The 26259-nt window shown below is 44.9% G+C and overlaps 1 pseudogene; it reads right to left on the bottom strand.

Moving 5' to 3' along the window:
• Positions 1-1048: 1048 nt before the first annotated feature.
• On the bottom strand, positions 1049-15949 carry LOC122896626 (annotated as a pseudogene).
• Between the last annotated feature and the right edge of the window lie 10310 nt (positions 15950-26259).

The following is a 26259-nucleotide window of genomic DNA, read 5'->3' as shown; positions in this document are numbered from 1 at the left end:
AAAGGAAGAAAAGAAAGAAAGGAAGGAAAGAAAGCAAGCAAGAAAGAAGGAAAAAAATATCCCGAGAGAGGGAGCAGGGAGACCAGTGAGGAGAATGGAACAGTTTTCTAGGGTAGACATGATTGTAGTCTGCCCTAAGATAGTGACAGTTGAGGTGGTGAGAACTGGGTGCATTTAGCAAATATGTCAGAGGCAACATTGCCAAGAATTGAAGATGGATCGGATATTGGCAGGTGGTGAAGGAAAGGGGCATGTCAAGGATCTCATGCCCAAATCTGTATCCCTGTGACTTACTGCCACCACCAACTGGTTCTAATCCTGCCCTATAATGTCTCCCAAGAAATGTTGCTCTTCTTAGGAAGAGAGAACAATGGAGTGGTGGAGCACATTCAGTCTGCAACCAAATGATGCAGGCCCAAATGATGCCATCAAATGATGCAGGTCTAGTTGTATGACATGGAACAAGTTACTTCAGTTCCCTGCACTTCAGTTTCCCCATGAGTAAAATGCAGGTATCCACAGGTTTTGTGTGTGTGAGTGTGTGTATGTGTATTAAATGAGGGACTAAAAGAGCAATATATAGACAAGTACCTGCACATACGAAGGACTAAAAAATGTTAACCTTTGTTAACTTCACAGTCTTTAGGAAATTTAAGGATAATTGTTATCTTTTCCAATTTGTGTACCCCTCTCCTTAAGCAGGGCTGTATATAGAGCACAAAAGAACTAATCAGACCTGCCTTACCCAGTGATGCCTCCAGTTAGAACCCTGTATCCCTACCCTGTCTGGGAAACATGAGCAATTCTCTTGTCCAACAGAGCAAATGTCAAAACCACAACTTGATCAGTTTCTTTCTGTTTCGCTTTCCCAGTCTTAATATCCCTCCTCTCTCAGGGCCTCTAATTCTGTGCTTAGGTTCTAAGGCCCAGAGAGGTTAAGTAGCTGATTCAAAGTCTCAAAGCAAGCAAACAGGCAACTGTCATCACTAGAATCTGCAGAAGCTTTGTACATTCCTAGTTCCCGGAGCTCTCCATTCTTACCTCCTCCTCATGGCTTGACCTCTTGCCCGTGGCACTCACCATCTTCATCAGGAGTGAGGAAGGTATAGAAAGCTGGTGTGTTCAAGGACTCCATGATCATGGACTCCACCATTGACTTAGACAGCAGCTCTAGCTCCTCAGGGAAATGGAGCAGGCTGGCCACCTCAGGGAGGATGCTAGAAGGCAGCAAGACTGGCACATTTGGGGGCTGCCTTCTGGCATAGGCCTGGAGCTGCTGGAGAGGCCCATTGTTGGGACTTCTGACACAGGTAGTCCCAGAATTTGCCTGGTGATTTGGGGCCCCAGCAGCAGATCCTGCTGAAGCCAGAGCTTTCTCAGGGCAGCAGAAAGGGCAAGGTGGAGTCAAAGGGAATTGGGAAGGGTGCTCCAAAGACAGAGGTGGTCATGGTCTTGCTGGGACTTGCAGGACTTGAGGTTGTGCTTGTGAATGTGTTTGGATCCTGAGGAGGTAGGGGCATTGGTCTGACAGGTCTGGGAGGTAACGGGGTTTTGGGTTTATTGGGGATTGGGGTCCTAGGTTTGGAAAATGATAAGCTTGGGTAATTTTGGGGAGCTGGGGTATTAGAGTTAAGAGGTGTTGGGACTGGGGTGCCTGGCTGGCTCAGTGGGTTATAGCCTCTGCCTTCGGCTCAGGTCATGATCTCAGGGTCCTGGGATCGAGCCCGGCATCGGGCTCTCTTCTCAGCGGGGAGCCTGCTTCCTCCATCTCTCTCTGCCTGCCTCTCTGCCTACTTGTGATTTCTGTCTGTCAAATAAATAAATGGGGGGCGCCTGGGTGGCTCAGTGGGTTGGGCCGCTGCCTTCGGCTCAGGTCATGATCTCAGGGTCCTGGGATCGAGTCCCGCATCGGGCTCTCTGCTCAGCAGGGGGCCTGCTTCCCTTCCTTTCTCTCTGCCTGCCTCTCTGTCTACTTGTGATCTCTCTCTGTCAAATAAATAAATAAAATCTTTTAAAAAAACCAAATAAATAAATGGGATCTTAAAAAAAAAAGAGGTGTTAGGATTTTCGGGATGTTAAGGTTAAGAGGATGCTGGGTTTAGGGTGTGACAGATTGTTTGGGGTCTTGTGAGCAGGAACCTTTGGTCTAGTTTTGTGATAAGTGTTTGAAGACCTGAAGCATGGAGACTCCAGGATTGGCCTGTGGCAAGCTTTTGGGTGACTGTGATGTGAGTACCCCAAGTTGGGAATGTGATAGAGCATCCAGTTTGTGTTGTGGTGGAACACCAGGTTTGGAGGACAGTGGAATATCATGTTTCACAATGCCAGCTTTGGGCTGGGATGGGGTGCTAGGATTCAGAAGTGGGACTTGTGTCTTGGCAGTGATGGGTAATAGGGTACCAGGATTCTGGTGTGATGGCACGCTGGGCTTCAGAAGCAATAGGGCACCAGAGTTTGAGGGCCAAAGGTAGCCCTGAGAGTTGGCTGAGAGTTGGCTGAACCAAAGTGCCAGAATCCTGTTGTGTAGGATTTGGGGATTTGGGGTGTGCTGGGGTGGATAGGGTACTTAGTGTCCTGACCCAGTGGCTCCAACTCCTTGGAACTGGACATAATTTCTGTAGAAGCAGGAGCCGTTGAGGATAAGTAGGACCTTGGTTTCACAAGCCCTAATTTGGGAGAGACCTTGGGTAACAAGGCTGATGGGGCTGTGCCTGTCCCGAGGCCACGTCTGCTGGCGGATGAAGGCATAATGGTGCCTAGTACAGCTGCAGTGGAAATCTGTGATCTGACCTTCCCACTTGCCTCCTTGGGCTGCACCATGACCAGTGAAGTCAGAGGTATGACAACATTGTTTTCAAGGGACAGCTTGAGGACTTTGGTGGCCAGCAGGCGGCGAGCAGACTTGGAAGCATCCCTCAGCAACTCTCCACTGGTGGTGTAGGCCCAGAGGCAGCAGGTGAAGTGGGCTACGTTGTAGGCCCACTCCCCTGGGACACCAGAGTTCTTCTGGCTCTGCTGGTGGCTGCCTCACTGTGGCAGGCCACAAGAAGCTGACTCTTGGGGCCACAGGCTGCCAGGTGGATGCCAAGTTCCTGCTTTCCTACCTGCCTGCCTGTGCCTGTCCTGCCACCACCAGTTCTGAGCCATGAAAATAATGGGGAAAAGGTCCAAGGGGAGGCCCCAGCCAAGCCTCCCAGAGGAGGGGAGGCTCTCCCTTCAAGAATGCACGTCTGCCAGCGGAGGAATGGAGATCTCCTCATAGAGGCCCTTCAGCTGTAGGGCTGCATCAGTGCCCTCATACGTGCACCAGGCTTCTCCCTGGTTCTCCAGGGGCAGGTGACACAGCAATGGGAAGTCAGCCTCATCCCTGAAGGCCAAACTAAAAAGGGACACCCTGTTGCCCAGTGCCTGACAGATGTTGGAGAGGATCACCCTAGGGGTCATCACACTGGCTATGGGCTCCGCATCTGTCAAGAAGATGATGAGACGGATCCTCCCCACACTGCAGCCCTGACCAGTCTCCTGATTGCTGTGGTTTAGCAATGCTATGCTGTAGCAGAGCTGCACTGATGTTGGTCCCTAATTGGGAAGCAGACCGTGAGACCATCTTTTCTAGTTATTTCTATCCCCATTGCAGACACCTTAGACACCTCACCAACCTCTCAGGCTCAGTCATTTCTCATCTTTGCTCAGGCTGTTTCTGCTGCTTATCCTTCCCAACACCCCTGCCCCCACACGGGTTCCCTGAGATCTGACCGTGGGGCCCACATGTCCTTGGCTTTTATCACTCCCTGTCTCAGACTACGATTTGCCTGTTTCCTGGGGGGATATCTAATTCTCTAGTCAGACGGGCATCTCCCCAATGATAGCAACCCCACCTCCATGCTATACGGGAAGGAAGGGCTGAGTTTACCAGAGGTGGCGGGTCGGGGAGACTTCAGTACTTCTCTGAGAGACGATTGATCAAAAGCCAGAATCAGGGCAACAGCTTGACCAAGTGCTTGGAAATACCTACACAGATTATTGATTTTTAAAAGTTTTGGCAAATTTTTCTGAGTATGTGCTTTAAAGAAACTCAGGGCCGAAGAGGAATGTGCCCTAAAATACATAGTGCTATGTTCTTTCAACTAGGAAAGGGGAGGCAGAAAGATGAAGGGACATATTTGTATAAAATATAATAGTGATGTTTCAGGTATTGTGAGAGGTGAGGTGGATGGGGGAACAAAGGGAGCATTTAAAAAATTCCCCATATCTGGGGCACCTGGCTGGTTCAGGCAGTAGGCCACGTGACTCTTAATCTCAGGGTCATGAGTTCGGGGCCCATGTTGGGCATGGGGCCTACCTAAAATAGAAAAATAAATAAATAAATAGATAAAAAGGAATTCCCCACATTACCACAGCCCATCCATTTGAGTGGGTAGGTCTACACTTACAACCACCAGCTTCCATGTGACCCAGGTAGTCCTTGGTGCTGTGGATATTCTGGATGCTAGCTAGATGCTAACCGAGTCAGAAAAGGTGATGGTTTAGAAGTGGTCGTTGACCCGCACGCCACCCAGGATCACGTTCGTGGCCCTTTCAGTCTGTGGGATATGGGTGAAATGAAGGAGATGGACCAAGGCTGGAGGTCTTGCTCAAGACTAAAAAGTTATTTCTATACAAGGTACTGAGGCCTAAGTGTGGTATGGTTTTAAGACTCTCTGACTCCGGCACTCCGTAAGTCTAGAATTCTCGGGGTCAAAATGCCACAGGCCCTATGGATCTAAGCCTAGAACTGCACTGTCCAGTGGAAACTGCTAGCCACATGTAGCTTCTTAAATGTAAGCTAGTTAGAATTAAAAGAAAAATTATAAATAAACTGTTCCTTTACTTGCAGTAGCCACATTTCAAGTGCCCAATAACCACACAAGGGTTATTGCAGAGCAGTGGCTACTACTGTATGGGACACCTCAGAACTTCAGAACTTTTCCATCATCAAGATAGTTCTGTTAGACAGTGGTGGTCTAGAAGGTTCAAGCTCCATGCTTTCAGGGTGCTAGGGCCCTATGTGTTCCATGGTTCCCGGACCCCATGACCCAGGATTCAGTGATTCCAGGACCCTAAAGCTTAAGACTTTTATGATTCTGGGTCTTTACAACTTCCTTTAAGTGACTTTGCAAGCTCTGGTTCTTCCCTGTGTAATCTGTTCTTTTACCTCACCTTCCATTTCTTCCAGGCGGATCCTCTCCTCAGTCCCCAGATAACCCAGATCCCATTTTCTCCCCCAAACTTTGCTCTTATTGTGCCCTTTAGGTAACAGACCTTTCCACTTCCCCTTTACTTATTCATATCTCCACTGCTCCTTCTCTGGGCAGCCCTTCCTTGATTGCTTACTCTGACCCATGCCCCTTGTACCCAGATAGTCCCTGTCCCAGATGGTTTGCTCGCTGTCATATGTAGAATGTTTTCATTTTACACACTGATATTGAGCCCTCTGAGAACAGGGCTTTGAATACTTCTCCCTTTTGGCTCCCTTATCCGTAACAATACCTAGCATAGGGCTAGGCACATAAGAGTTTCAGGGAACAGGGAATGTAGGTCCTAGTATTAGGTACCTCTTACAGGGCACTTGTTATGTTTCAGTCACTGTGCCAAATACTTAGATGCATCAGCTCATTTAATCGTCATAGCAACACAATGGAAAAGATACTGATATTATACCCATTTTATCAGTGACAACACCGAGGCTCAGAGAGGCAGAGTGACTTGCTCAAGGTCACACAACTAGTCACTGATGAACCACGGACGCAAATCCATATTTTGGAGGTGTTAAACATTATGCCTTCCAAGTTTTATATTGTTATAGATTTCAGAGACCACAGGGAATACCACTTGTGACCCACCTTTCTCTACACCTTAAACTGATAGAAGATGCCTTGAATGCTTTCAAGGGGATCAGAGTCTTTCCTGCCACAGGATGAGCTCAGGGTAGAGGTCACACGTTCTGGAATAGGGAGCTGAGGTCTTCCTCAAGACTGAAAGGTTATTTCTATACAAGGTACTAAGGCCTAAATGTTGCATGGTTTTAAGGATTTAGCCACTCATTCTTGTTTTCATTCAGAGGACTGACACATAGAGCATGATGGCCCTTCCTGAGAATCTCCCGCTAACCAGAGACAAATCGTGTTTTTAGAAGTATGTCATTTAATCTATTGAGATTTTCCAGCTATCTGTCTGTTATTGATTTCTAGTTTAATCCACATGGTCTGAGAGCATATATTTATTGTATGATTTGTACTCTTTTACTTTGTTAGGGCGTGTTTTACGGCCCACGATGTAGTCTATTTTGGCAAACATTCCATGTGAGCTTGAGATGGATGTGTATTGTGTTGCTGTTGGATGAAGTACTGTGTAGATGTCAATTATTCAACTGATTAATGGTGCTGTTCTGTTAAACTCTGTCCTTACTGATTTTGTGCCTGCTGGATCTGTCCATTTGTGATAGAAGGGAGCTGAAGTCTCTAACTATAACAGTGGTTTCATCTATGTCTCTTTGCAGTTCTAACAGTTTTTGCCTCATGTCTTTTGACGTTCTATTGTTAGGTGCATTACACATTAAGGATTGCTGTGTCTTCTTGGAGAGCCATTATATAATTATAGTTATATAAGATTTTTTTTTCAGTCTGAAAGCAGTCATGGTTTACTAACTGGCCAAACTGCAGAAATAGTGATGGCAGATACCTTAGCTTATCCTTCTAATAAGCTGTTCATCTGGTCTTCCCTATTGCCAGCAACTGCGCCTCCCACAAAATGGGCGATCCTTTTCTTCATTCCACTTCATGGAGAAGATAATTTGCAGGGCCCCTGGAAGTTTTTTGATACTTTATAGGTCTTGTGAATCAGATCCTCCATGCAAACAATGCCATATTTACCAAGAGATCAACCAGTGTGTTATCTATCAGGGATATTTGCTTTGTTTCTTTAAACAACGCATCTCCTTATCCCTGATAACTTACTTGCTCTAAAGTCTGTTTCATCTGAAATTAGTATAGCTGCTTCAGCTTTTTTGTGATTAGTGTTCAGAATGGGATATCTTTTTTTCCCCATACCATGACTTTTAGTCTATCTGTGTCTTTTTATTTAAAATGGGTTCCTTGTAGACAACACAGAGTTGGGTCTGGTTTTGTTTGTTTGTTTTTTGTTTGTTTTTGTTAGGTTCTGTTTTGTTTTAATCAACACTGATAGTCTCTGTCATTTAATACGTGTATTTAGACCATTTATGGTTAGAGTGATTACTGCTTTGGATAGATTAATATTTGCCATGTTTTTAACTGTTTTCTATTTGCTACCCTTGATTTTCTTTTCTTTTCCTTCCTCCCTCCCTCTCTCCTTTCCTTCCTTCCTTCTTTCCTTCCTTCTGTCTCTCCTTCCTTCCTTCCTTCCTTTTTTCGGTCTTATACTATTTTTCTGTCTTCTGTGGTTTTAATTGAGTGTTTTATATGATCCCATTTTCTCTTGTCTTTTAGCAAAGCCATTATGGTTTCAATGTTTTTTTTCTTATTGATTGCCCTAGAGTGTGCAATCTGCTTTTACAACTAATCCGAGTCCACTTTCAGAAAACACTATACAGCTTCAAGTACCTCATGGAAGAATATTTCCAATTCATCCCTCCTGGCTCTTATGTAACATCGCTGTCATTAATTTCACTTATCTATAAGTATTCACTGAACACATTATTTCTATTACTATTTTCAGCAAACTCTTTTTGTTACATCTATTAATTAAAAAAGAAAAGAGTTTCTTTTTCCATAATTCATTCCTTTCCTAACACTCTTCCTTTCTTTATGTAGACCCAAGTATATGAACTACACCATTTCCCTTCTCTCTGAAGAACTTCTTTAAACATTTACCTGTGCAAGGCAGGTCTACTGGCAAAAAGTCCCTCAATTTTTGTTTGGCTAGTAAAGTCTTCCTAACTCATTCACGCTGGAAAGACAATTTTGCTGTATACAGAATTCTAGGCTGGTAGTTTTGGGGGTTCCTTGTTTTGTTTTGCTTCTCTTCAATATGGTAAATATTTCGTTTCACTCTCTTTTTGTTGCATGACTTCTCAAGAGAAGTCCAATGTAATTCCTATTCTTGTTCCTGTATAAGTAAGGTGATATTTTCCATGTTTTTTTTTTTTTAAGAAATTTCTCTTTGATTTTCTGTAGTCGGAATAGGATATGCCTATGTGTAGATTTTTTTTTTTTTTTTAAATCTTGCATGGTGCTCTCTGAGCTTCCTAGACCTGTGGTTTAGTGGCTGTCCTTTATTTTGGAAAATCTGTACCCAGTAATACTTCAAATACTTCTTGTGTTATTTTCTTTCTTCTCCTCCTGGTGTTCCCATTACACATATGTGATACTTTTGTAATTGTATACAGTCCTTGGATATTCTCTTTTTTCTTATTTTGTTTTACATTCTTTCTCCTCTTTGCTTTTCAGTTTGGGAAGTTTCTATTAACATGTCCTCAGGCTTATTGACTTGTTCTTTGCCCATGTTCAGTCTCCTAACGAGCCCACCAAAGACATTTTTCATTCCTGTTATGGTGTTTTATATTTCTAGAATTTACTTTTTCTTTTCTTAGGGTATCCATCTCTGCTTGCATTACCTGTCTATTCTTGCATGTTATCCACTTTTCCCATTAGAGCCCTTAGCATATTAGTCATGGCCACTTTAAATTCCAGGTCTAATAATTTCTCTGCCGTATCAGTCTGGTTCTGATGGTTGATTCATCTTTTTGGACTGTGTTTTGTTTTGTTTTGTTTTGTTTTCATTTTAGCATAGCTTGTAAGTTTTTGGTGAAAGCAGACATGATGTATCACGTAAAAAGATCCTAGGTAAATAGGTCTTTGGTGGGAGATTCTATGTTTATCCGGCCAGGAATTAGGTTGTGCTTGCTAGGTGCTAACAGTTTCATGTGTCAGAGGCAAAAATTTCTTTTAGAATCCTTGTTTTTGACTCCTCTATTGTCTTGGGTTGCTTGGGATAGTCTTTCTTAAAGCCGCTAAGCTTCCAGTTCCATCAGCTATAATCTCCTGTTGTTATGCAGGAGTGCAGTGCATGAGGTGATATTGTGTGGGGGAAGGAGAAGCATTTCATAGTTCCATGCTAAAAGACTGAGGGCAACTATGCCCCTGAAATATGACCACCACAAGTGCTCCTCAGCTTTTTCCTGACCTTAGTTGGGATGGGTAGGCTAGAAAAATTTGGAGTTGGGTATAGCCTTTCCCCTACACTTGAGACTACAAAAGACAGCTTTCAATATTTCCCTTCCCCCAGTTTGGTTACACTCTGGTGTCGTACAAGTTAGTAGACTTGGGCCCCATGGGCTCTATGGTTCAGAACTTTAAGGCCCATAGACTGTACTGCTCCAGGTCACTTGGACTTTATCATTCTCAAGTCCCAGAGTATTGTAGTTCAAAATACTGTTTCCGGAACTTTATGGATTCAGGCTCTAAACTCAAAATCTCTTTGGCCTATGGCCCCAGTATTCCATTTTAAGGGTGCTCTGTAGAAGGGCGACAATATTTTAAATCTAGGTGGATCCGGGACTTTGTAGTTTCTAAACACTACAATGCCGGTGCACTGTATTTTTCTGGCTTTGAGGTAAAGTAAACAAAATGAGACAAAACAAACCTGTGGCCTCTGGAAGGTTCAGAGTCTAAATTGACTATGGTTTCCTTTTTATATTGTTGACTCGGGCTTTATGACACCAGAGTTCTCCAGCTTGAAGGTTCTATGACTCTGGGCCCCTTGGTGATCTGAAGTTTTGTGGTTAAGGGTCCTGATGGTTACAGCCCCCCATGTCCAATGTTTCAATGTTCCCAGTATTCTGTGGTTTCAGGTCTATGTGGCTCCTGAATGTGCAAGGTACCAGGACCCCAAGGTAGGCCTTGGCCTCTAAGATCCCAGGGTCATGGGAGGTAGAGTCTCTGGTCCCAGAGGACCACTGTTCCTGTACCCTCTGCTTTCTGAGCCTTCTAAAACAAGAGCTACAACAGGTCTGCCGGGTCCTTGTTACCTGCTTCATCGTGGTGCCAAACATAGAGCCAGCCGCTTGTATCAACAACGAATCCCACGTTTTTCTTGACAGGTGGGAGGCTTCTGGGGGCAAAATAATGAATAAAATCGCCCTCGTAAATCTGGACAAAAAGAAGTGAAACCAACAAGAAGTAGGAAAGGCAGTCTAAATCAGGTCCCCCCTCTTATTCTCCGGCATAGCACCCTGTGCCTTTTTCCCTCCTAGGCCTTCTCTCTGCTTCTAGTTAAATAGGCATCTGTGCGATTGTTTGTTTCAATGTCCACCTCCTCTACCAGAGCTGTGTCTCTGCTGTTCAGGCTGTCAGCCCAGGGCCTGTCCCAGAACTGTGGAGTGAATGAGGCTGGCTTGTGGCCCAAGGCTCCAAGGATCAGGATCTCTGTAATATGTGAGTTCCTGTTCATGAGAGCTGACTTGCACAGTCCTGAGGGCCCCTGGGGACATTTTGCCTGGGCTCCAGGAACTGTAAGTATTGTTTTAACCTCCCTCTATAGAGTGAGCCAGGGGCCCAGCTCCATTGCTGCCAGGGGCTGAGAGTTTGCAAGGCCTCCCTCTCTTCCTTAAGCCTCCTTTCTGCTGTTGCTGGGCAGAGTAGGCAGGGAAGGAGGGAGCAGAGGCTGGGTGAGCTGTTTGTTCAGAGGGGATTGGTTAGACCAGGTGCAGATGCCTTGGGCTGCCAAGGATGTGATTGGCTGCTGACCCCCTTCCCCCACTCCATCTCCCCTCTGCAGAGCTTGGGGGCTGGAACAGATGAGGGAAGTGGAGGGGGGATGCTGGGAGGGCCCCCAGGGTCAGTGTCAGCTCAGCCTAGGGAAGTATGGGCTTGCTGAGGGTCTGTGCTGCTCAGTAGCCTGAAGTAAGCTCTGCCTTGGGACAGCCAGCTTTACTCTCCTCTCTGCCATTCAGGCGCTCTCTGATCACAAGCCTGGACACATTATCCCCTCCTCTCTCAGGGGGAAAGGAGGAGAAGGGAGGAGGACATCTTGCTCTTTCCCTCCACTCCAGCCTTTGAGTTAATTCACATGTGCATGTGGGGGCTCTGTCTCCACTTTCTCCTGACGCTCTACAGCAGTTCTCAAAGACCTGGGTCATCCACCATACCACTGCTCAGGCCCAAGGCAGAGCCCAGCTGTCCTGAGATTCCTCCTAAAACCTAAGCAGGTGAGAGTTTCTGGGAAAATCACATTCCTATCTCCTCGTGGTCCCAGGCTCCCTGGTGGCCTCACACCTCACATCCTATAAGCCAGAGGCATGACCCAGGTCACCACCCTCTCACGCTCCCCTCAGCTGCCATGCCACCTCACTTGGAGGAAATGTTTCCTTTCCTTCCTAATGAAGAAAATTAATGGCACCAGGCCATGTCCCTTGGACTGCCCACCCCACCCTTGCACAGGGTTCACACACCCATACACCTCTTCCTCTATTAAGGACAAAACAGTCTTGTCCTGGACCCCATGCCCTCCCAGGCTCCATCACCTCCTCCGCCAGTCAGACCCTTCTCTCCAACCTGCCCCACACAAGCTCCTGGGTCTTCTTTAGGATATGGAAAGTGTTGTATCTTTTCCATCCACTAAGACAATCCCCACTGATCCCAATCCCATCAAAACTTTAAACCATCTTCTCTCCTCCCTGCAGCATACCAAGGTAATGGAATCACCGCCTGCAGTGGTCTGCTCACGTCCAGTTTATTCCTCTCCACACCACAGACTGGCTTCAGCCCCCGCCACACACTGACTCTTCTCTCACTAAAGGCAACAGTACTTAGTTGGTTTCCAAACTCAATAGGTGTATTTTGATTCTTTTTTTTAATTTATTTTTTTATTTTTTTATAAACATATAATGTATTATTAGCCCCAGGGGTACAGGTCTGTGAATCACCAGGTTTACACACTTCACAGCACTCACCATATCACATACCCTCCCCAATGTCCATAACCCCACCACCCTCTCCCTACCCCCCTCCCCACCACCACCCTCAGTTTGGTTTGTGACATTAAGAGTCCCTTATGGTTTGTCTTCCTCCCGATCCCATCTTGTTTCATTTATTCTTTTCCTACCCCCTAACCCCCCCACGTCGCATCTCTACTTCCTCATATCAGGAGATAGTATGATAGTTGTCTTTCTCCGATTGACTTATTTCACTAAGCATAATACCCTCAAGTTCCATCCACGTCTTCGCAAATGGCAAGGTTTCATTTCCTTTGATGGCTGCACAGTATTCCATTGTATATATATACACCACATCTTCTTTATCCACTCATCTGTTGATGGACATCTAGGTTCTTTCCATAGTTTGGCTATTGTGGACATGGCTGCTATAAACATTCGGGTGCACGTGCGTGTTTTTTTATTCTTATCAGACTGCATCTCCCTGATGTATTTCACAACTGGCGATCACTTTTGGTCCCAAGAAGAATCTTCTGTCCTGGGAAACTCAGATGGCAAAGTCTCCTTACTCTCCGACCAGTTCTCTGGCCCATTTGATTCAGTCCTTACATGAGTTCCATTTTCTCTAAGCAGTGCTTTCTGTTTTGGTTTTTTTTTTTTTTTTTTTTTCAGTCATGGCAAGCAAAGAGAATGATTATGCTTGTGTAACACAATGGAGGGAAGTGGTGGCGATATAGAGCTCTGAGCAGACTGCTGGCAGCTGGTGGAGCTAGACACCCAGAGAGCTGAGGAGATCAGTGGCTGCTGGACCTTAGCAGTTGCCATCGTGGATCTGCTCTTCTGGCTCAACACATTCTCCCTGGGTCGCTTCTCTAGCTCTTGTACTGTCAGTCCCTGAATCTCCATGATGACCCAGTACCACATCTTTCTCCTGTCCAATGTTCTCCACTCTTCCCCCTCCACAACTACATACCTGATCACTGTTAGACCCATTCCTCTGGACGTCTGAAGATGCTTCCAACGTATTTTGCCCAAACAATAAATTGCTATATTTCCCCCATCCTGCCTTTGTGTGCCTTTGTCCTTTACAGACCCTATCATCCACATGGTCACTCCAGATACAAACCTGAGCATCACCCTTGAATCTTCCTGTGCCCCTCACTCCCCACATCCAACCAGCTACCGATTCCTGCTGGTTTAATCTGCAGGATATATCCCAGGCCCACCCCTCCTCTCCATTCCAGACTAACAAAACCCAAATTCAAGACTTCTTTCTCTTTGGTTCTGCTCCTTCTTTTGCGGCCCCTCCCATCCATGCATCTTTGCAGCAGCTGCTCAGTTAGGTCTTCCTAAACTCAAACCCCACAATGTCATTCCCTTTCATGGCTCCCTTGTCACCTTCAAGACTTATTCCATGTTCCTCGTCACACCCCTGCAGCACTCGTAGCCTTCGGTCTCACCTTTTACCATTTCCTGTGTCTCAAATGAATGCTCCAGGAACTCCAGCCTATGTGAGGCTCCCTAAACACCCCTGGATATTTCCAGCCTTCATTCCCTGTATCGTGCAGGCCTCGGTTGGCTAGAATGTCTTTCCCATTTCACAGCCCCTCTCCCAACTTGGCATCCATTTTTGCATTCTTTCACCCAGCTCAGTTTTCACTTCTGCCAGGGAGCCCTCCCTGACCACCTCATGATGGCATCCGTCCCAGCTTGTGTTGTCATTGACAGAGAACTTTTCATCGTGTGTGTGTGTGTGTGTGTGTGTGTGTTTCACCCAGAGACAGTGAATAGGATCTCCGTGTGATTCACTTCAGGGTTCCCAGCATCAGCCAGCAGTGGGCATGAAGCAGATTAGGTACCCAGGGAGTCCCAACTGAGTGAATGAAGGGGTGAATGTGCAGGACTTTGAAAGATGGGCAACCTCAAGCAGGAATGGGAGGTCAGTGGAGGGATTCTTGGTAGGGGATGCAGGAGTCAAGGCACGTAGTAAATGGGAGTATCTGTCTTGCTATTTAATGCCTAATTCCATCTGTTCTGATTATGTTTCTGCTCCAGGCAATGGTCAAAAAGGTAAAGAATGAGGATGCAGACAAATACCTCAATTAACACACCCCCAGGATAGAACACCAGGTTAAGGCCCCTGCTGCCACCTACTGGCAGGGTACCCTCAGCTCTTATTTGGAGAGGGAGACTTTTTTTTTTTTTTTTTTTTTTGAGGGAGACTTATTTTACTCCCCCTCCGCAACAGGCTGTACCATACCTCTGTGCCTCTGCACACACTGTTCCCTACATCTCTCTGCATCTGCTATTCCCTTCACCCCAACGACCCTGGCAGAGGTAGAGTCTCCATATTTTTCCCAGGCTAATTTAAAGGCCAACTCCTTTAGGAAGGCTTTCCTGGAACCCTCCTCAGTGGTATCTGTGCATAACCCATTACAGATTTATATGCAGCATTTAGAACCGTTTATAACTGCCACAGGTCTATGTATCTGGCTGCTTAGGGGCTAGGATGTTCCAAAGGAAGACTAGGGGTTGTGTCCACCTCATTTCTGAGCTCCCAGAATCAGTGAGGACAGGACTGGGCTAGAGTAGCTCTGCTTGGTGGTGATGTATCCACATATGAATGAATGAGTAAATATGTGCAGGGGGAGAGGTGTTACCAAAGCACTATATTAGCCCAGAGCAGACAGGAAAATTGTCAATGGGCTGGACTCATCAGAGAGGTAGCATTTGAGCAAGATCTTCAAGGACAAGAACCAATGGAGAAAGGAGGGAGAAGACATTCCCAGGGCAAGCAGAGAGTATGAGCAAATACTCAGGCACAAATGAGTGGCAAATTCAGGTGTTTTTAAAGAAAGGCATGTGGCGTGGTGTGGTGTGGTGTGGTGTGGTGTGGTGTGGTGTGGTGTGTGGGGCAGCTGGAGGGTGGTTCGTGTGCTGCAGGTGGTGAGAGATATGGCAAGAAAGGAAGGCTGGGACCAGACATCTCAGGCAGCCATGCAATCGTTGTCAAGCCAAGGGTCTTGGATCCATGCTGGAACCTCCTGGCAGAGCATGAGATCTCTGCATATTCTTCATGAATGTGTGAGCTCAGAATTAAGGGCTCCCTGTTTAGGCAGATGGCTCAGGTGAGGCAAAAAGAATTTTTAAAACTTAGAGACGGCATGAAAGTGTGAGGGAACATGAGAATATCAGAGCTGCAGAAAGTGTGAGAGCCCCATGAGCGTGAGAGACCAATTACTGGCTAATGGTTCACTTTCCAAAAGGACTGGTTAAGAGTGGGCTATAATTTAATTCAACCAAGAGTGGATTCATTTCAGGGTGCCTGGGTGCTTCAGTGGGTTAAGCATCTGCCTTCGGCTCAGGTCATGATGCTAGGGTCCTGAGATGGAGCCCTGTGTTGGGCTCCCTGCTCAGTGGGGAGTCTGCTTCTCCCTCTGCTTCTCCTTCTGCCTCTCCCTCTGCACGCCCCCACCCCTCCTCCTGCGCTCATTCACTCTCTCGCTCTCTCTCAAATAAGTGGAGTCTTAAGGGAAAAAAAAAAAGGAACGGGTTCATTTGGAGTTTTATTCAATTTATGCAGTTCTGAGTCTCCAACACTTAGAGGAAGCACATGTGTCTCCTGTGGTGTCAAGTCATGTGTCCCTATACATCATTCTGTCTGTGTTCACTTGTCCTCACTGATCTCTAGGGAAAATCAGATGAGCAATTTGCAGAAGCCAGATTACTGGCCAGGCCTGTCTGACTCCAGAGCCAGACTCTTTCCATTCCATTTCCATTTCCATTCCCCCTCACCTGCACATCTCCAGCGATGCCCTCCATGACTCCATGTGCTGGACCACAAAGTGGGCCATGGTGCCTGAACTGGAAAAGGCAGACTGGTCTTGCAGTGCTGGGCAGAAGGTGATTCAGACACGGGTCTCTCCCCCTCTCAATCCTGGTAGAAGGGGACGAGTCAGCCTCACCTGTACGGGTGGGAAGGATTGAGATGGGTGGCATGGAGGGCTCACCAGGCAGAAAGGGATGACATCAAAAGGGGCAATATCTGAGCATGGAGAAAAGCAAACCCTGCACCACCCACTGCTCCTCCTGCTTACAGCACCCTTCCACTTGCCCCAGTGCTATAATCCTCTCCAAATCCCACAGCTAGCTCCTCCTGCTCTGCCTCTTCCAGCAGGCCCAGGCTGACCCACCCAGCCCTCCCCACAGCTCCCAGGCTCTAGAAGTCTGACCCTCACCCACAACCTTGCCCTGGCTCACTTGCCATCCGTCCCTGGGCCCAGTCTCTGGAGGAGTGTCATGTCCCCACCTAGACCAGAGACCTGGGTCTCCTCCCACAGAGGCTGTGTGGTGTGTGCTGTGGAGAGAGACAAACACGGAAACAGGGCCTAGGTCCCCTCCCATGCCCCTTACTGCTGTGGAAAATTGCAGTCTAGCAAGGTTCTCCTCTGGGATAGAATTTCATGTGTTTTCTGACACACACAGCCCGCCACCCGGCCTTCTGACTCTCAGAATCACGTGTGTGAAGAAGGCTTTTAGCGCCTCATGAAATCACAGATGATTTTCTGGTCCCGGATGTTTGCTGAGCAGGCCACAAGATCAGCTCTTCTGGAATTCCAGCCCAAGACAAATGTCCATTTAGACATGTCCCTGTGCCTCCCTTTTTCCAGAAAATGGAACCTTGGGAATTCTGCGTCCCCCCCTTCTTCCTGCTACAGCTGTCAGGAAGCTTAGGGGCAAACCGAGCCCCCATACTCTCTGAGACTTCTGCTTACATACATTCCCTTGGCTTCCTTCCTTTCAGAGGTCTTTGTTCTGTTTTTTCCCCACAGGATTGGCTCTACCCTCTGCTTTAACCTTTAAGGAGAAGGGGGAGGGAGCTGCCATTTATAGCTTAGGGCTTAAGAGTGCAGGCTGCAAGGACTCAGATGCTCCCTGTGGGCCCCTAGACAAGTTATTCACACTCTTTAAGCCTCAGTCTCCTCATCCGTAGCATGGGAATTATAATAACTCCTATTTCATAGACAGCGTTTGTGGGGATTAAATGAGACCATTTACATAAAGCACTTGGAACCATACTTGGTTCTTTTTTTTTTTTAATTTATTTTATTTGACAGAGATTACAAGGAGGTAGAGAGGCAGGCAGAGAGAGAGAGGAGGAAGCAGGCTCCCTGCTGAGCAGAGAGCCTGATGCGGGGCTCAATCCCAGGACCCCGGGATCATGACCCGAGCCGAAGGCAGAGGCTTTAACCTACTGAGCCACCCAGGCGCCCCCATACTTGGTTCTTAGTACGTGCTCAATAACGCTAACAATTACAGTTATCATCACATCTTCATGAGACTCTGCACCAGTGATTTGAAGGAAGGCATTTTCTCAAATTCTCACAATGGTCCTGGGCTGTGGATGGCATCTCCCCATTGTACTGGTGGAAATAGTGAAGCGGAGCAGTGGAGTCATTTGCCTGTGGTCCCACCTTAGGAAAAGGTCAAAGCTGGGTTCAGAACCCAGGTCTGTGTGTGTCTTTATGTATGTATACCACCCTGCCTCTCTGGGTCAGTAGGCTCAAATGAGGCAAGGCCTCCAAGCTAAACAGCTTGGTGAGGGTGGTCACATGGCATGAGTGGTTTCTCTGCGTCTGTCCATTCATCTCCCAGAGGAGGTGGGTAGGCCAGCTCAGTGGTTTTCCAATCTGGCTGGATACCAATTTCACCTGCAAATGGGTTAAGAACATAGATTCCTGGGCCCCTCCCTAACCTACTGAAGCAAAATCCAGAAGGATGGGGTCCAGCAATCTGTATTTCTAACAGCTCACATAGTGATTCTGATGTAGCCAGTCTGGACTTCAAACATCTGTAGATGAAATTTTTTATATTTTTTATGTTTTTCACCATACGGTACATCATTATTTTTGTTTGTATGTTTTAGACTGAGCCACCCAGGTGCTCCATCTTTTTTTTTATTGTGTTATGTTAGTCACCATACAATACATCATTAGTTTTTTTTTCCAATTTATTTATTTTCAGAAAAACATTATTCATTATTTTTTCACCACACCCAGTGCTCCATGCAAGCCGTGCCCTCTATAATACCCACCACCTGGTACCCCAACCTCCCACCCCCCCGCCACTTCAAAACCCTCAGATTGTTTTTCAGAGTCCATAGTCTCTCATGGTTCACCTCCCCTTCCAATTTACCCAAAAGCACATACCCTCCCCAATGTCCATAACCCTACCCCCCTGCTCCCAAACCCCCTCCCCCCAGTAACCCACAGTTTGTTTCGTGAGATTAAGAGTCACTTATGGTTTGTCTCCCTCACTATCCCATCTTGTTTCATGGATTCTTCTCCTACCCACTTAAGCCCCCAAGTTGTTGTCACCACTTCCTCATATCAGGGAGATCATATGATAGTTGTCTTTCTCCGCTTGACTTATTTCTCTAAGCATGATACACTCTAGTTCCATCCATGTTGTCGCAAAAGGCAAGATTTCATTTCTTTTGATGGCCGCATAGTATTCCAATGTGTATGTATACCACATCTTCTTTATCCATTCATCTGTTGATGGACATCTAGGTTCCTTCCATAGTTTGGCTATTGTGGACATTGCTGCTATAAACATTCGGGTGCATGTGCCCCTTTGGATCACTACGTTTGTATCTTTAGGGTAAATACCCAGTAGTGCAATTGCTGGGTCATAGGGCAGTTCTATTTTCAACATTTTGAGGAACCTCCATGCTGTTTTCAGAGTGGTTGCACCAGCTTGCATTCCCACCAACAGTGTAGGAGGGTTCCCCTTTCACCACATCCTCGCCAGCATCTGTCATTTCCTGACTTGTTGATTTTAGCCATTCTACTGGTGTGAGGTGATATCTTATTGTGGTTTTGATTTGTATTTCCCTGATGCCGAGTGATATGGAGCACTTTTTCATGTGTCTGTTGGCCATCTGGATGTCTTCTTTGCAGAAACGTCTGTTCATGTCTTCTGCCCATTTCTAGATTGGATTATTTATTCTTTGGATGTTGACTTTGTTAAGTTCTTTATAGATTTGGGTCACTAGTCCTTTATCTGATATGTCGTTTACAAATATCTTCTCCCATTCTGTCAGATGTCTTTTGATTTTGTTAACTGTTTTCCTTGCTGGGAAAAATCTTTTGATCTCGATGAAATCCCAATAGTTCATTTTTGCCTTTGCTTCCCTTGCCTTTGGCGATTTTCCTAGGAAGATGTTGCTGCGGCTGAGGTCAAAGAGGTTGCTGCCTGTGTTCTCCTCAAGGATTTTGATGGATTCCTTTCTCACATTGAGGTCCTTCATCCATTTTGAGTCTATTTTCGTGTGTGGTGTAAGGAAATGGTCCAATTTCATTTTTCTGCATGTGGCTGAACAATTTTCCCAACACCATTTATTGAAGAGGCTGTCTTTTTTACATTGGACATTCTTTCCCGCTTTGTCAAAGATTAGTTGATCATAGAGTTGAGGGTCTATTTCTGGGCTCTCTATTCTGTTCATTGATCTATGTGTCTGTTTTTGTGCCAATACCATACTGTCTTGATGATGACAGCTTTGTAATAGAGCTTGAAGACCGGAATGGTGATGCCATCCAACTTAGACTTTCTTTTTCAATATTCCTTTGGCTATTCAAGGTCTTTTCTGGTTCCATATAAATTTTAGGATTATTTGTTCCATTTCTTTGAAAAAGATGGATGGTACTTTGATAGGAATTGCATTAAATGTGTAGATTGCTTTAGGTAGCATAGACATTTTCACAATATTTATTCTTCCAATCCAGGAGCATGGAACATTTTTCCATTTCTTTGTGTCTTCCTCAATTTCTTTAATGAGTACTTTATAGTTTTCTGAGTATAGATTCTTAGCCTCTTTGGTTAGGTTTATTCCTAGGTATCTTATGGTTTGGATGCAATTGTAAATGGGATTGACTCCTTAATTTCTCTTTCTTCTGTCTTGTTGTTGGTGTAGAGAAATGCAACTGATTTCTGTGCATTGATCTTATATCCTGACACTTTACTGAATTCCTGTACAAGTTCTAGCAGTTTTGGAGTGGAGTCTTTTGGGTTTTCCACATAGAGTATCATATCATCTGCGAAGAGTGATAATTTGACTTCTTCTTTGCCGATTTGGACGCCTTTAGTTTCCTTTTGTTGTCTGATTGCTGAGGCTAGGACTTCTAGTACTATGTTGAATAGCAGTGGTGATAATGGACATCCCTGCCGTGTTCCTGACCTTAGTGGAAAAGCTTTCAGTTTTTCTCCATTGAGAATGATATTTGCGGTGGGTTTTTCATAGATGGCTTTGATGATATTGAGGTATGCGTCCTCTGTCCCTACCCTTTGAAGAGTTTTGATCAGGAAGGGATGCTGTACTTTGTCAAATGCTTTTTCAGCATCTATTGAGAGTATCATATGGTTCTTGTTCTTTCTTTTATTGATGTGTTGTATCACATTGACTGATTTGCGCATGTTGAACCAACCTTGCAGCCCTGGGATAAATCCCACTTGGTCGTGGTGAATAATCCTTTTAATGTACTGTTGAATCCTATTGGCTAGTATTTTGGTGAGAATTTTTGCATCTGTGTTCATCAAGGATATTGATCTATAGCTCTCTTTTTTGATGGGATCCTTGTCTGGTTTTGGGATCAAGGTGATGCTGGCCTCATAAAATGAGTTTGGAAGTTTTCCTTCCATTTCTATTTTTTGGAACAGTTTCAGGAGAATAGGAATTAGTTCTTCTTTAAATGTTTGGTAGAATTCCCCCAGGAAGCCGTCTGGCCCTGGGCTTTTGTTTGTTTGGAGATTTTTAATGACTGTTTCAATCTCCTTACTGGTTATGGGTCTGTTCAGGCTTTCTATTTCTTCCTGGTTCAGTTGTGGTAGTTTATATGTTTCTACGAATGCATCCATTTCTTCCAGATTGTCAAATTTGTTGGCGTAGAGTTGCTCATGGTATGTTCTTATAATAGTTTGTATTTCTTTGGTGTTAGTTGTGATCTCTCCTCTTTCATTCATGATTTTATTTATTTCGGTCCTTTCTCTTTTCTTTTTGATAAGTCTGGCCAGGGGTTTATCAATTTTATTAATTCTTTCAAAGAACCAGCTCCTAGTTTTGTTGATTTGTTCTATTGTTTTTTTTTTGTTTCTATTTCATTGATTTCTGCTCTGATCTTTATGATTTCTCTTCTCCTGCTGGGCTTAGGGTTTCTTTCTTGTTCTTTCTCCAGCTCCTTTAGGTGTAGGGTTAGGTTGTGTACCTGAGACCTTTCTTGTTTCTTGAGGAAAGCTTGTACCGCTATATATTTTCCTCTCAGGACTGCCTTTGTTGTGTCCCACAGACTTTGAACTGTTGTATTTTCATTATCATTTGTTTCCATGATTTTTTTCAATTCTTCTTTAATTTCCCGGTTGACCCATTCATTCTTTAGAAGGATGCTGTTTAGTCTCCATGTATTTGGGTTCTTTCCAAACTTCCTCTTGTGGTTGAGTTCTAGCTTCAGAGCACTGTGGTCTGAAAATATGCAGGGAATGATCCCAAACTTTTGATACTGGTTGAGTCCTGATTTAGGACCGAGGATGTGATCTATTCTGGAGAATGTTCCATGTGCACTAGAGAAGAATGTGTATTCTGTTGTTTTGGGATGAAATGTTCTGAATATATCTGTGATGTCCATCTCATCCAGTGTATCATTTAAGGCCTTTAGTTCCTTGTTGACCTTTTGCTTGGATGATCTGTCCATTTCAGTGAGGGGAGTGTTAAAGTCCCCTACTATTATTGTATTATTGTTGATGTGTTTCTTTGATTTTGTTATTAATTGGTTTATATAGTTGGCTGCTCCCACGTTGGGGGCATAGATATTTAAAATGGTTAGATCTTCTTGTTGGACAGACTCTTTGAGTATGATATAGTGTCCTTCCTCATCTCTTATTATAGTCTTTGGCTTAAAATCTAATTGATCTGATATAGGGATTGCTTTTTTCTGATGTCCATTAGCTTGGTAAATGCTTTTTTCTGATGTCCATTAGCATGGTAAATTCTTTTCCACCCCCTCACTTTAAATCTGGAGGTGTCTTCGGGATTAAAATGAGTTTCTTGGAGGCAACATATAGATGGGTTTTGTTTTTTTATCCATTCTGATACCCTGTGTCTTTTGATTGGGGCATTTAGCCCATTAACATTCAGGGTAACTATTGAGAGATATGAGTTTAGTGCCACTGTATTGCCTGTAAGGTGACTGTTACTGTATATTGTCTCTGTTCCTTTCTGATCTACCACTTGTAGGCTCTCTCTTTGCTTAGAGGACCCCTTTCAGTATTTCCTGTAGAGCTGGTTTGGTGTTTGCAAATTCTTTCAGTTTTTTGGTTGTCCTGGAAGCTTTTAATCTCTCCTTCTATTTTCAATGATAGCCTAGCTGGATATAGTATTCTTGGCTGCATGTTTTTCTCGTTTAGTGCTCTGAAAATATCATGCCAGCTCTTTCTGGCCTGCCAGGTCTCTGTGGATAAGTCATCTGCCAATCTAATACTTTTACAATTGTATGTTACAGACTTCTTTTCCCGGGCTGCTTTCAGGATTTTCTCTTTGTCATTGAGGCTTGTAAATTTTACTATTAGGTGACGGGGTGTGAGCCTATTCTTATTGATTTTGAGGGACATTCTCTGAACCTCCTGAATTTTGATGCTCATTCCCTTTGCCATATTGGGGAAATTCTCCCCAGTAATTCTCTCCAGTATACCTTCTGCTCCCCTCTCTCTTTCTTCTTCTTCTGGAATCCCAATTATTCTAATGTTGTTTCGTCTTATGGTGTCACTTATCTCTGGAATTCTCCCCTCGTGGTCCAGTAGCTGTTTGTCCCTCTTTTGCTCAGCCTCTTTATTCTCTGTCATTTGGTCTTCTATATTGATAATTCTTTCTTCTGCCTCATTTATCCTAGCAGTGAGAGCCTCCATTTTTTATTGAACCTCATTAATAGCTTTTTTGATTTCAACTTGGTTAGATTTTAGTTCTTTTATTTCTCCAGAAAGGGCTTTTATATCTCTGGAGAGGGTTTCTCTAATATCTTCCATGCCCTTTTCAAGCCTGGATAGAACCTTGAGAATTGTCATTTTGAAGTCTAGATCTGACATATTACCCATGTCTGTATTGATTAGGTCCCTAGCCTTCAGTACTGCCTCTTGTTCTTTTTTTTTGTTGTGAATTTTTCAGCCTTGTCATTTTGTCCAGCTAAGAGTATATGAAGGAGCAAGTAAAATACTAAAAGGGTCACAACAATCCCAGGAAAGTATGCTTTAACCAAATCAGAAGAGATCCCAAATCGTGAGGGGGGATTTCTCTCCCCTCACGATTGGGTGAGGGATCTCCTCTGATTGGGATCTCCTCGGATTGGGATCTCCCAATCTCTTCTGATTGGGATCTCTTCTGATTTGTGGATAAAAAGAGGTTCAAAAGAAAGAAAGAAAAAAAAGAATTGAAAAAAGAGATTGAATTAAAAATTCAAGAATTTAAAAAAGAATTAAAAAAGAGATTGAAGAGATTGGGATCTCTTCTGATTTGGGGATAAAAAGAGGTTCAAAAATAAAGAAAGAAAAAAAGAAAAAAAGAATTTAAAAAAAAGAAAACGAATAAAGAAAAGTATAAAAAAAGAAATATATATATATATATATATATATATATATTAGATAAACTAGTTAAAAAACGTTAAAAAAGAAAAGGGTAAAAGTTAAAAAAAAATTTTAGCAGAAGAAGAGAAAAAAAATGAAAAAGAACAAAATTAAATTAACTGCAAGACTAAAAAATCACAGGGAGAAAGCCATGAGTTCCGTGGTTTGTTTTTTCCTCCTCTGGAATTCTGCTGCTCTCTCCTTGGTATTGAAACTGCACTCCTTGGTAGGTGAACTTGGTCTTGCCTGGATTTCTTGTTGATCTTCTGGGGGAGGGGCCTGTTGTATTGATTCTCAAGTGTCTTTGCCCCAGGCAGAATTGCACCACCCTTACCAGGGGCCGGGCTGAGTGATCCGCTTGGCTTTGCTTTCAGGAGCTTTTGTTCCCTGAGCGCTTTCCGTAGAGTTCCAGAGGACGGGAATACAAATGGCAGCCTCCTGGTCTCCGGCCTGGAGGAGCCGAGAGCCTGGGGCCCCGCTCCCCAGTGTGCCCTCAGTGAACAGCTCCCAGTAACTCCCGTCTGCCTGACCTCCAGCCGCGCTCCGAGCTCACCGAGCCTGCAACCGGTTCAAGGCAACACCGAGCTGCGAGCTTACTGTCGGATCTGTTTCTGTAGCCGGCTTTCCCGTTCCAATATCCGCAAGCTCTGCAACACTCAGACACTCCCGATCCTTCTGTGACCCCGCGTGGGCTTCGCCCCGGTTTAGCCTCTGGAGCGATGTCCCTCAGCAGAACAGACTTTTAAAAGTCCTGATTTTGTGCTCCGTTGCTCAGCCACTTGCCGGAGCCAGCCCCTCCCCCCGGGGTCTATCTTCCCGTCGCTTTGGATTCACTTCTCCGCCAGTCCTTTCAGAAAGTGGTTGTTTTTCTGTTTCTAGAATTGCTGTTCTTCTTCTCTTTGATCTGCCGATGGATTTGCAGGTGTTTGCAATCTTTAGATACGCTCTCTAGCTGATTTCCTGCTAGCTGAAGTAGTCTCAGCCTGCTACTTCTCTACCATCTTGACTCCTCCCCCCAGTACAGACATTTTAACAATGTTTATTCTTCCAATCCAAAAGCATGGAATGGTCTTCCATCTTTTTGTGTCCTCTTCGCTTTCTTTCAAAAGTTATAGATCAACCTATTCTGTCATTCCCTCATACACACTTATTTACTGATTCATTTATCATTTATTCATGTTACATTCATCCACTCCATCCTTTACTCACACATTCATACTTTCCATTTTCATTCACATTCTGTGTCAATCAGAATGCTATAAACAAAAACAGATGGCACACTCAGTGGTAACTGAGGATAAATTAGTGAAGACATAAATCAGAGGTGGATAGAGTTAAGGGAATGTACAAGGGATGGCCAGATACCCAAGGGCTAAAAGTCATTTCCACTCCAAAAAATTGAAGGATCAAGGGAATAGGTTATAAGAAAGAGGTGAATTTTATAAATGGGGACATGGGCTGCCCACAGGAGTTTATGGCCATTGTTAGGGGGGACTCAGACAAGGTCAAGAGACAACCCAGTGGGTAGGAATACGTGAGAATAAATACTTAAATTCTCGGATCTTCCTCCATCTCATGCCAATGTGTCTTTTTTGCAGAACAAGGGAGCCGGAAGGATCAATCAAGAAAAGTCATTATCCTAGGGCACAGAATAGGATAGATAGGGTTTGAGAGGAGCAAATGGGAAATAATGAAGAGAGCCCAGTATCATTATCTCCTGAGCTACCTTTGTTCCTGATTGGGGAGGCCCAGTAATCTGTTCTACATCAAGATCTTCTATGTGAGCTCACATTACCTGGTGAACTGAGTGCAGGGTCACATCCAGTGCCACAAAGTCTACTATATTAGGTATACCCAAGTTACACGGACTCCATCAACTTATGCCAGCATGGTAAGAGTGAGATCAACTTCAGAGTTCACGTCAGAGGTGACTCTGGCCTCTCAGCTCAGAGCAAGCAGGTAGGAAGGACCATATGCACCACAAGGCATTGGCTGAGCTGGCCCAGGGAGGCTGTGGGTGGGTGATACAGCCACTGCCTAAGTATGGGAGGACTCAGTGACAGGGTAAAATCAGGTTCTGGTCACACCTGCTTTTCCACCTAATCAGTCGCTCTATCTTGATCTATCCTTGAAAGGTTCCCATGTGCTAACAGCACCTCTGTTTAGCTTGGTATTGGCACTTCAGGTTGCCCAGGTCTGGGTGCTCCTCCAGCCCCATTACAGTGAGCACTCCTCACCCCTGCCTGACTGGTTTCCCTCCTCTGTCTCTCACAATTCTGTGCCTTTTCTTGTGCAGTTTCCCCCACCTAGGATGCCCTCCTCTGTCAGCTAGTGACCATCACATGCCCTGACAGCTGCCCTGATATGCCCCATTCTTGAATCTATTTTTTCTCTTACTCAGGGCTGATGTCACAGTCCCCACTCCCACTTCAGGCCGTCCCACTGTCAGCACTTGTCACCGACCAGTTACTTCTCTTTTTCTGCCCTCTCTCCCTTACCCCCTTCTATGGCCCAGCTCCTGCATGGTTTGGTCTAGGAAGCCTTCCCCTGTCCTCTTCTGCCTTCCCAGACCGGTCACTGTGCCTTGTGTTCCATCTTTCCCAGTTCTGGCCCATCTCTGACTATGGCATGAATCTCTTTTT

This window comes from Neovison vison, chromosome X (genome assembly GCF_020171115.1).
Source record: "Neovison vison isolate M4711 chromosome X, ASM_NN_V1, whole genome shotgun sequence".
NCBI lineage: Eukaryota > Metazoa > Chordata > Mammalia > Carnivora > Mustelidae > Neogale > Neogale vison.
Note: the sequence above shows the minus strand (reverse complement) of the source record. Positions and strands in the feature narration are given on the sequence as shown.